A 12,817-nucleotide genomic window follows, 5' to 3' on the forward strand; every position below is an offset into this window, starting at 1 on the left:
GCAGTAATAATATGCAAACCATGGGCCCTCAGATTCATGACCTGGCATAACAGGCTCTAGACTAAAGAAAATAATTAATAACATTTATTGTAAATTAATGAGAGACTGACTTCGACTTGACTTGTTTAAGCAACTAAAGTTTTGAAATTGTTTGAATGCATTTTCCCTTTCTTTCTACTTACATTTAATTTTCTAATATTTATTAAAAAGTTTAATCAATAAACACCATTTTCACAATACCTGAGAAAGAACACTGAAAATTACATGTTTACAGATTGGAAGTTCACCTTAGTGTTTACTTAACATCAACAAGAAAATAATATTGTTTTAGGGACAATAGACTGTTTTATTTGATATGCCATGAGTAAATATTGGCAAGTCAACTACAGTAGCAGAATTAAGCTACTTCATCAGATTTATATTACAAACAAGAAATTGAAGCATTTTAAATAGTTCTATTTTGGACACTTAATATAAAATTATTACTTAATCAAAACAACAGAACTATGATGGATGTTTTATGTCCAAGTAATATTAAACATGAAATTAAAAAAACTCAGTTACTGTAAAGAAGAGATTTAGGCTTTATCTTTGCACAAAGTAAGAGCTAATAATGGTTCACAGACAATAACATGTACATATTTAAACATCAGTGTTTTATCTGACAAGTAAACAATGAGTGTCAAAGCAAACAAGAAATAAAACAGTTAATGTCACATCATAATAAAAGGAACTAACAGACTGCACAAAACTAAGATCATATGGACAAGTCTAACCTCCTGTTCCATTTACTTTTGAATTATGAATAATCTCACAATTGATAATTTAAATAATTAATTCAATATATTCACAATTCAATTAATGAAGCTTTTCTACTGAATTCAACTACATATGTATATGTATGTAAAAAAAAAAAGGTCAAGAGAACATGCCATCCTATTACAATAAAAGAATGAAAAGGAAACAAAGAAATGATGTTGGGATGACATATGAAGGCTAGTACTAAAATGTTTAAACTTCACAATTAATTAAAATAAAACTACATTAACAAAATTATGTTGTCAATTCTTCTAGCATCGTTAATAAATTACAAATGTAAGAAAGATACATTTCTTTAGTTTTTCCTACAAAAATATCTGAACACAATGTTATAAAACACCTAGCAGTAAAATCAATGTTCACAAAAAATATTCTAATGTGGTAAAAATCACTGAAATATACTTTTATTATCCAGCCCTGCTCGATACTTTTCAAAGCCTTTTAACCTTACACGCTGACCAATCAGATCCAGGAATTCTTCCAGTGCTGGTCCAGAAAGTTCTGGGAAAAAAAATCAATTAATAGTAAATTTTCACAATCATCCTTATGAATATATAATACACCTAAGATGAATCCAGTTATCATTGTAATAATACTGTTATTTATCAGTGACACACAATGTGTTTTAAGAATCTGAAAATGCAATTCACATAATGTACTTCCTGAAGGATTAAAAAAGCTAAAGAAGGAACCAAGTATACTCATGCTTACTTAAAGTTTTCATGGATTTATTACTTTAGTATATTTGCTATTTGTATTAAAAAAAAACAGGGAGACCCAGAGTTTCTAAAAACTAACAAAGCATCAGTCTCATTACACATTATATAAAAACACCAAAAAAAAAGCACAGAGTTTCTTCACTGGAGTTAAGAAATACATTTTTATAATAAAACAATATGTTAAAATGCACTATTAACAAAACACAACCAATGTACTAGTCACAGTTAGAAAAATTGTTGCAAGTGGCCTCATTTAATGCTTTGATTAGATAAAGATGCTATCCAGATAAATTGCCAGGATATTAAAAAGAAATGCATTTAGATATGAAACCTTATCATTTTTTCCATAAAAATTGGAGAAAAAAATACAATTTAATGTACAATACCCATTATCTATGGCTGAACCAAACAGTAACTGATACTATAAACAAGCTTGCCTTACATTGTACATTTTGGAATTTGTGTTCCAATGAAAATATTTTAAATTAATAAAGAAACTACTAGAATAAATATTCTAAGTTTGAATCACTCAAACATAAGTAAGAAAAACAGTGAATTACATAAAAAATATTTTGTTTTTTACAAACCACCTGTTTCTAACATTCCTAGAGTTTTTAGAGAATTACTCTCTCTTACAAGTAGAATCCAAAACTGAAGTATCTTTACTAACACTAGAAAGAAACCTATGACTGTAAATTCTACCATTATTGTACATGTCCTCTTCTGTAGATTGTCCAGCTTTACAGTACATCACTCCAACTTTATACCTATTGGTTACCTAAGTTAAAACATCAAATGATTATTACATGTAAATTACAACTTTAACCTAGATAAGGTAACCAAAACTCCAACAAAAAACCTATCACTACAAATAAATATCAAGAGAAATGTTACTTAAGATGTCTACTACTTAACATAGCTGAAAATATTTCATTAAAAACATTTCTAGAGAAATTTGAATATTTATTTTTATAGCTTCAACATGGCAAATTTGTGAAATACAATTTAATGGTAGTCTAAGAAGTGTATTGGTCAGTGGAGACCAATTTAAAGGAATAAGTGCTAATATGCACAAGAGAATAACAAATGAAAATCCTTACATGTGTAGTGAATGGCAACAAGAAACTACAAATTTTTGATTTCTGTTTATTGTTAACCAGCACAGTAAAAATGACTTAGCAGCTCATTGCTAATCATGGTTTTCACTGGTAGCTAGATTTGGACAATTACTGGTATTTATTAATCAATTAACTGACAACCCCATTAACCAATTGTATTTGATTAACTGTGTTCCTCAAACCATAGCACATACAAGCATAAAAACAAAAAAATATTTGGTGATGGACTGCTACCAGGCAGTTGTCTACCCTCTAGTCAGCAGTTAAAAAATTAAGGGCAGTGACAAACAGCCTTAGTAATTTTGCCACAACAAAGAGTTAATTAGGTAACAACTTGAATCAAACTCAAGACCCCTGATTTACAAAACATGAACAATCTTGATATAAACAAATATAACAGCAATATATGTATTACTTTTATAGTTGGAATGTTTGGAAATCGTAACTTAATTAGATGATCATTTTCATAACAGTTAACTGAAAACTATTTAAAAAATCAATTAATCAAAATCATGTTTAATTATTTAATCATAATTTTGATTAACTGATTAGATCTCCCATTCAAACCCATGAAAACCAAATAATATTTACCACAAACTAAATTTTGATTTTAAGAAAAGGTTTTCAACTCACTCCTTGCTCATCCAACTTCAAGAGTAGTTCTTCAGTCTGTTGTCCTGGTACAGCAAGCCTCAAACAAGACACCTGTAACTCAGGAGCAACATATTCTAACACTTCTCGGGCAAAAGACCCTTTAACTGGGTTGGACCGCCCAGAGAAGGAATGGCTTCTTCTAATACAGTTCCTCGTAACACCACCAACTACGTGCATGTATTAATTTAAAAAGTTGATTCAGTAATACTGTTCAAAGCATAAGTTACAGTAAATGAAATTCAATAACATTTTCTTATGACGTAATGAATGCATTTTAAAAACACTCAAATACTCTTCTAATTGTACACATTTTAACTGAACTAAAATGCAAGTTAACTTAGAAAACTACAAAAAAAAAAAAAGGTAATGAAAGGATTTAGAAATATCCTTATTCGTAAAAAGAAGTAATATTATGTTTAAAATGAATTATTAACTTAATTACTTATGAACTTCAATCATATTGAGTAGTGTCATATAAAAGAAACTAACTGAAAAAAAAGTTTCAGGTTATTTCAGTTATCCAAATAATCAATATACCAGCATTATGGTTTATTGATATTTTAAGATTAATTCAACATTGTTCAGCTTAATTAAATTCACAATACATGAAAATAATTAATTAATCAAAATTAGCATTTCTAATTACTACTATTTTCAATTACTCCTATCCAAATCTCGTAGGAGAATCATTGATTAGCTGAATGTCATTAATAAATGAAATCAATGATCAATTTATTAGCAAATTCCACTAATCATCCACATTTTTCCCCTGATTAAAAAATGTACTTTGCACTTCACAAAGTTACCTTTTCAGTATAATAATACAACAGTATCAGGATTTACTAAAAACAGGTACTTGTTTCAGTTTATAAATACATTTGAATTATGTAAAGATGATGGTTACAGTTTTACTTTATTACTTCAAAATAAAACCTTTATTAAATGGTCTTAACCTATTTGAAAAAATAATTCATATCTTGCAAATTAAGGAGCCAGATGTACTTCTCTTTAAGTTATAAACAGTGCATGTATGCTTGTTAATAACAAGCAATCCAAGTATGAAACAGCATTTTAAAAATGAACTCTAAGTTATATACATATGTATATGTAAATAGCAAACTATTACACTAATGAGTTGTCTTACTTAAACTTCGAAATCATGTTTAAATAATCCTGGGTAAATAACAGTAGCCCACACAAGAGTTCTTATTCAAAGTGATACTTGCATAATTGTTTTAACATCATATTACTAAGAGAAATCCCAGTCCAGGTCTGTAATAGCATATGGAGCTTATTTCTTTTTTTTCCTGATAACTTGCATTGCATATAGTGTATTCAGTTGTTGTTTTTGTTTTTAAATCATAGGTATAACAAAATAACAGTAAATTAAAAGGCAAAAGTATGGAAAAAATGGCACCTGAAATTCCATTCTGAAAAATGTTGGCTGACAAGTTTGTTTGTTTTTGTTAACCTCTAAAAAAGTCTCAAGTCAAGGAATAAAGAGATGTTTAAGAATGATAGTCAGGACAGATGTCCTAATAAGAATGTATCTGAAGTCAAGAAAAACAATATTACAGTTCTCAGGTCAAAATAAAAAATTATTTTAATGAACTAACTGGCATTTGTGAAAAAATATCAAAAAGGTGTTCCCTACAGTAAAGAATGACTGACGGGAAGGGTGAATATACCCTCAAAGGTTCATAACAATAAATATGTGGAATCATTTCCCATAAAACTATTCTTGACCTCAAGTATTGATTTACTATTCTAAGACTTTGTTGCTTATAGTTTTGTGTTTATTTAAATTCATTTATTTGTGCAAATCTATGTAAAGCCTACCTGCACTAGCCATTCCAAATTGTGAACTAAGAGACTAGAAAGGAGACAATTTTTCCAAGAACATCCACCACTCTGACTATTCTGACTGAATAACAGTATTTGACCCTTAGAATGTACCTTCAGTTCCAAAGTGCTGAGACTTTTTTGTTGTTGGCTTTTTATCTAGTGATAAAATGCAAACAATAGACCTCCACATACTGCAGTTTACCTAACATTCATGGGAATTATCTTCCTCAATTTTCACTAAAATTTGTTTTGCAGGTTTTAAACTTTTGCAGGTGAATGAAATTGGAAGCATATCAATGTTCCATTACACAAATTTAGAAAAATATGATTTGGGACATTCCATTTTTCTAAGCAACATTTTTCATATAATAAACCTATGCAATCACACTGTGCAACTGAACTAACATGTTAATAATCAACCTATTCAAACAGGTGTGAACATGATACCAGGGGGATAACTAGATAGAGAAGAGAATAGCTCTACTCACAGTGAACAAGTTGAAGAGATATTACAACTGCAGTTGATGTACACTGGCTAAACAAACAGATACCATCTAAAGACTGACTTTCCCAGTCATATACCATGCACACCTAGACACTCTGGTCAACTGATGAAACTATACTGAGATACATTGACAAGGTAATCATCCCCTACTTCAATGGTGCTCACAAACCCTGAAATTACTGTCAATACAGAAGTTCCTAGCCATTGTTTGTGGTTTTAAAGCTCACCAGGGCAAAAATCTGCAAGCCAAACTATGCCAAAACAACATTTACATAGTGTTATGCTTCATGAACGTGATAACTAATAAATAATATTTACAGGTGTACGTGCGTGTGCGTATATTTGGGTTTTATTTATCACTCAAAGACTTTTTATGTCACCAGAATTATCATTCACAGAAATGTATATCCTGCCAAAACAGCAAAATTCACTCCACATGAATAATAAGTAGTTTATAGTACTCACATTCTAGTGCAGTAACCCCTTGCCCATTTTCAGCCCCATTTTGTATTTAACTGTAATAAATTGAAAGCATAGCTAGGTAATGTGCTTCTCACTCACCTCACTTGTCCTCACAATCAACCTGTATTGGTACATTGCCTGTGAAGATGAGCTACTGCCTGACCCATAAGCCAGCCCCGTGTCTTCAATTCTCTCTCTTTTTAAGCTAATTGCAACTGGTCCCAAAGTTTCATCTACACCTATCCAATTCTGATGATCTGAAAAATAGAAATCCCAGAGTTTCATTAGGTGACAGATTTAAAATTCTAAAAGCTTCCTAGTGTTGTTGTCACAGGTATTTTCCTTCTTAAATTATACCTTTTGTTTACCATTGTGATTGCAAAGACCCTTTTAATACTATGTAATACACACATTTCCCATGTTCAAAACGACCATTCCCTTCTTAATTAGTAGTATAATGCTTTCAAAATGTAATTTCCAAAAAAAAATTATAGTTAAGCAAATAATCATAACTCCTTAAGCATATACTCTTAGCAAAGTGTAGTATGAAACTAAATCAGTATGAAAAAACTTTGAATAACACCTTGAATGCACATCTATCATAAAGTTCTCAACCTCTTGTGTCTTTAAGCTTTGAACATTTCAGAGCTATTTCAACAGAAAAGATTTGATTTTTATTTCAGTAAAAGCATCTTTCCACATTATAGATTTTATAGTAAAACAATCATTAATTCAGTTCTCCAACTATATTTTACCCATTCTGTAAACTGTTTACAATCGCAGCTCAACTTAACATTAACTCTTAGTATCTGTTGTATAAACTACACTCTAATGGTTAACTTTAACTTTTGCAGACACTGGATAAAAACTAACTACACTGTCTTCTTCTAAGAAAAAAAGAGTTACAATTTATAAATTCCATACACAATAATCATATATGAAAAAAAACTTTACAAAACGTATGCTCAGTGCTTCCTACTTATATCAGACTTTACTGTTTTTATGAAGATAGTTCTTTAAACAACATAATTAAAATTGTGTTGCAAATTTCAGTACTATTTTTCATGATATTATTATTGTTAGATAACTTAGACCAGGTATGTAAGTGTACAATTATCACACCAACTATAAGGGCCTATTTATTTAGTACTTGCAATACAGAACTAAACACCAAGTATGAATTCATATAACATATATTCTGCTTATACTAAGTAGATACATACAAAACTGAAATCCATTCTCATGCCATGTCTAATGCTACAAGCCTCAGTTTTTTACTTTACTGATTGTTAAATAGGGAAATAACAGAACTATTGAGCTTCATTAACAACTAGCTTGTAAGATTCAGAATTCTCAATCTGCTAATTCTTTTCATTAATTGCACAATTAAGTAGTTAGCAAAAGAAATTTAGATTGGTCCATGAATCCACATTACCACATTACAGTTGTGCCCAATCTCAATTTTAAATTCTTCACATGACAAAGTACCACTTTTAAGACCTCTGGAATTTCAAACAAACACCGGCTTCCTTCTAGCTGGTAAATACTAAACAAACAACTAGTGCATGTTGTTCTTAGGTTAAAATTAACACAAGTAATTTCTGCTACACAAGTATGAATAATGGAAGTTGTCATACTATCCATTCAATTTCTGTATTCTTTAACAGGTAAAAAAAACAACCTGCTTATAACTTTGAACTCATTCACTGCCACATTTATAAGCAACTCTCAAAGTCCAAGGTTTATTTTTATATAGGTAATAAAAAATGAAAACACATGTTAATATACAATTACTTATCTGAACTTTGAAACTAGTAAACTTTAGTATTTTGAAGGGCAATAACCTTTCTTGAAAGTTGTGTAAAATTTCAAACTTGCTAATGGTTAATATTTTCCAAGCTCGAAACAAAAGTTATGTAGCGTATCCCACATATACACCCATGCCAATGAGAGAATAAATACGAATTTTCAGTGACTTGTTGGTTTTAATTACTAAATTTCAGTATTTGTAATGTAATTCCTCAAATGTTTGTTTTTAATGTTTCATACAAACTACCAGAAACAACAAATGGAATATTTCTGAATATCTCAGAGAGCAAGTAACTTTAACCTAATACTGAAAATAATTTTACAACACTTAAATTATCTGAAGTTATATTTTTCACAATTTGGAATTTTATCAATAGCATTTTTCCTCAATATCTTTTTTTCTTGTCTATGTAAACTTGACTTTACTACTACTTTTTCCAAAAGAAAGAAAAAGAAAAAAAAAAGGACCAACACAAAATTAACCAGAAAAACATAAAACCCTCACCTTGATTATGAAAAAAAGTTCTGTAATACATTGCTCCTAAATCTCTGCCATCTAATTGTAAATGTGAACGTTGATATGGGCATATAGGCTGTTTTCCTCTGTGGGCACTAGCATTCTCTAATACAGAAAGTCCACATGCTATGCTAGGTTGGTGTAGTGTTGGTAATGTTTTCCCAACTGATTCTTGGTGCTTTTGTTTTGTTGATGTTATTCTGTTAAGGCTGACAAGTCTTTCTTCTTCTCCTCCTAGTTCATTACGAAAAAAAGGACAACTGAGAACCAAACTGTTGCTTTTGTCATCTCCAGGATCTGGCTCATCGACAGCCACACCTTCTATACAATCATTAGGAGCTCTACTAATCAAAGAAGCTGCTGAAGCACCCGTTGTTGTATTTCTTCTTTTATTTAACAAGTTTCTTAAACATGATGCGTTAACTTAAATTAGCAGTGATGCTTTGGCAGTCATAGTGAGCCAAAGCTTTTTTCCGCAACTTATCCTCAAATCTACTTTCTGCATCTAGAGAATTATCTGAACCTTTACTGTTAAATTCAGCAGCAATTTCAGATTTCCCTCGCAACTTTTTAAAAAGGGAGGGCTCACTGCCAAGCAATTTTTTTTTTTCAGTTTTTTTGTCTTTAACCTCCCAAAATTTGTGTAATTTGGTTTTCAATCTAGGGCTTTGAGAATCTTCAAAGCTTTCTGGTCCATTAGCTAAAGCATTGGATGCATTCTGTGTAGCTGGTGCTGGGTCAACTTTACCTCTCAAATACTCATGAATTTTGGCGGGTCCTGGGCTACGTTGATCAATATGATCAGATTTGTACTCCTTGAGCATTGCAAAAAACTTTGAGTTTCTCCAGTTGTACTTATCACATCAAGGGAAGAAGCACTCCCATAATCCCGACGAAGAACACCCGTTCTACTGTCTATATTTTCCTCAGCGTGTTCGAGGTCTAAACTACTATTACTGCGATATATTCCAACACGACTAGCAGAGCCCATATGGTTTGTAGCTCCTGAAACATTTTCTCCTGAAACCCGATTTGCACGCTCACTGTGTGTTCTATGTGGACGGTCATTACGTGGATAAGAGGAGGAAGAGGCTATCAACACTCTGTGGAGTAGGATGACCATTAGAAGGAAGTCTAATGGCAGGTAATCCAAGAGAAAGTACGTTCACTCCATTCACTATACCATTTAAGCGAGTCATACTTCCACTTTTGTATAAAGTGCCTTCTTGTATGCCACGTTGATGAGACTGGGGTACACAATTGTTATAATATTCAATCGTGCGTGCATGCATAAAGCGTCCGAGGTAAGACCATTTCAATTGAGGACCCATTGCTTTCTCTTTTCTAGCAACTTGGGCCATGTTGTAGTTTCAACTTCTTGGCTACCTCTGACAAACTGCATAAAAAAGAGCTTGACATATACATAAAAACTTCTGTGTTAGTACAAAAGTCTTCATGGTATATGTACTAACCACTAGCAGGAATCACTAAAAATAATGTGGGGTTGACTGACCATCTGGAAAATAGAAAAAAAAAAGAAGGAAGGTTTACTAAAGAAAATGACATTTTGAATGGAATATTTTTCTTTCAAGAAAACTTTCTGGTAGCTTCAAACAAGTGCATGCATGCATAACATTTCTATATATTACTTGGAGGTCTAATGTAACATCACTAAGGACAGGAAACAGAGAAATAAGTAAACCACCATACAAACAATACAACTTCAACTGCTCTATAATCTCTCTCTCTCTTTAGATATTCATTAAAATGGTCTCTTACCTTTAGAAGTGTTAAAATCAAAGAGCAAGAATGAGCTTTTTTAATTACTGAAAAAGTCTAAGACAGCACATGCCATGAAATTATTAAGCAGATTGATGCTACATATTACTACAAAACTCTTAATTTATATAGTTTGGCATCAACTTCAAAATGTTTATTTTTAGCATGATAAAAGTTTTTAGGAACTTGTATATAGTATGCATTTTAGTTATTGGTTATACTTATTTCAACAAGCTCTTAAATACACTACCCAACTGAAAATAACCTGCAGTAAAAGGCTTTTAATCTAGTACAGCAAAAAAAAAAAAAAAATGTTCATGCTCCGTTAACTTTTTAGGATAATGTACAAGTATTTCAAAATATTTATAAAACATATTAATTTGCACTTTTATTATTTATTAAAATGTTTTTGCATTCTTTTTTTCTTAACCTGGTTGCATCTATTATTAAATACTACTCTTCAAGAACTAAAGGTAAAGAAAACCACAAAGGAAATCCCGAGCTCCTGTACTATACAATTTTCAGAACTTGGATTTTTGACAGGCCTTAATTACAAAGCCACAGGGCCCTAAAAATTTCTAATTTTAGAAAGATTTTTTTTTCATAAACATACCATTTGAATGTATTACAGTACAAAAAAGGATGTTTATAAACTTGCTCTTATCAGGATTTCAGCCTAGAACTTCAGCTCACACATTATAATAAGACAAATGATTCACAAAGATCTATTGTTTAGGGCCTAAGTGCACAATTACCTAGATTGGTCATAACAATCAATGTCTAACCTTTAATTTTAGAGTGTTTTGACTAGATGAAGGGGTTCATAAGATCAAATGGGCACACACAACAGATAACAGGCCTTATAACTATGTACTTAACAACAGTCTTACCCCCTAAATGTTATTATAAGTTATAACAGCCTGGAATTCAAACATGAATATTGCACTCCACATTGAAAATTTTACAATTTAACTTGGTATTATACCTTAACCTGCCCTTATTAATATTCTAGTTTCAAATCATAAAACTTTAATTATCTACAAGTTCTTAAAAAAATATTACATTAATAATAAACAATTTTCTTGTATAAATAATTTGTGAGTTCCTACTACAGCAGAACAATTAAGAATAACAATCAATAAATAGCATAAAGATAATTGACATTATTAAGTAAAAACTAGTTATGACTCATGAGTAATTACAGAGAGGTCACTTTAATATTTAAATTTTTTTGCTATATCTTATGCAAAAAGTCATTTTACTTTAACAGTTCGCTAGAGAAATATTATATAAATACTTATTAAAGTACACAGACAGTTGCTGAAGTTTCAGCTGATTTACGCAGGAAATGTGATAAATAATTTTAAAACTGTTTGAATATATTTTCTTAAAGAATAAATGATAATAGCCTTACTTGTGAGAAAATACTGTTAATGCCATTATCTTGTTAATGGATAAGCTCTTGCAAATCTATTTTCATTATACTTGTTGCAGATAGCCCTTGTATCACTTTGCACAAAATCCAAAAAACAAACAAACAAATTGTATTCCATTTCCATGTATATCACTTTTTGTAGTTTATATCATGTTTTCTATTAATAACACAAGAACAACAAGAAGCATGATTTAACTAAAGAATTTTCTTATTTTACAAACTTAATAGGGTTCATTGTTGTATGAGGCAAACCAATAGAAATTTTCTTTACTTTCAAGAAATTGGGATGCCTTACCTTAAGCCACTCTACAGACACCTTACACTGTTTTAAAATATCTGATATGCATTTACATTTTGTTTAAAATTATGTGTGTGCAATGTTCTTACAGAAGTAATGACTTAAACTTGTTTAACAATACAAACAACAAAGAATACATTTCTTGAATCTGATGAAATAAAAACTTAATAAATAACGAAATTATTGAAAAAATAGCCTTTTACCACTCAAAATTAAAGAGGACAGAGCTCCAAAAATGAACTCAAAATATTTGCAAACTAATACAATGATTATTGGTGTAAAAATTAGTTGTGTTTTTAAACTGTTCATTGAAGATAGGAGGAGGCAGAAGAAAAACGTTCTACAAAGTACAATTGTAAGTGATCTCTAATAAAAACAAGGAAAGTAGATTTCTGCAAAAATACAATATTGAACATTGGCTTTGGTATAACTAATGAATGCTATGATGAAACGTAAGTACAAGTTTTTAATCACTGAATTAGGAAGTTCTAACATATACACATGTAAGAAATAAGAAATAGTACATCGTTTTTAAGGATTATATAACGTTGAGTTATAGAGTAAATATTATTGAGTATAATAGAGTTATAATAGTTATGGAGTAAAGTTTGTAATATATATTAGGTCTAACATTAAGTTTTCAATCAAAGTAAGATTTATATTTGGTAAAAATGTACAATTATACAGTAAAATTTGTAAGTTAATAGCTGTTTACTTCCTTAAGTCGACACAAAAGTTTTCTCCGATCTCCTCGGTCTGTTAAAAAATTCATGTTTTTAGTTGGTCTCTATTGAACCTTAAATATCAACAATATATTAGCTAAACTTCATAATCATGCCTAAATCTACACCATGTAA

The 12,817-nt window shown here is 30.5% G+C and overlaps 1 protein-coding gene and 1 pseudogene across 3 annotated transcripts in view; both read right to left on the reverse strand.

Annotated features, from left to right (window-relative positions):
• LOC143229751 (signal-induced proliferation-associated 1-like protein 2) overlaps positions 1-9,496 on the reverse strand; it is a 47,530-nt pseudogene extending 38,034 nt beyond the window's left edge. The window contains exons 1-5 of the transcript XR_013016044.1: positions 8,437-9,496; positions 6,222-6,379; positions 3,290-3,477; positions 2,241-2,316; positions 1,222-1,320 (exon numbers count right to left, since the gene is read on the reverse strand). The product of XR_013016044.1 is annotated as a signal-induced proliferation-associated 1-like protein 2 (transcript). The remainder of the gene's footprint in view (positions 1-1,221; positions 1,321-2,240; positions 2,317-3,289; positions 3,478-6,221; positions 6,380-8,436) is intronic.
• The window catches only part of LOC143229753 (tyrosine-protein kinase receptor-like), a 215,406-nt gene that overhangs the window by 118,514 nt on the left and 84,075 nt on the right, over positions 1-12,817 (reverse strand). The gene's annotated exons all lie outside the window — the stretch shown is intronic.

The sequence above is a fragment of the Tachypleus tridentatus genome, chromosome 10 (assembly GCF_004210375.1).
Source record: "Tachypleus tridentatus isolate NWPU-2018 chromosome 10, ASM421037v1, whole genome shotgun sequence".
Classification (NCBI taxonomy): Eukaryota; Metazoa; Arthropoda; class Merostomata; order Xiphosura; family Limulidae; genus Tachypleus; species Tachypleus tridentatus.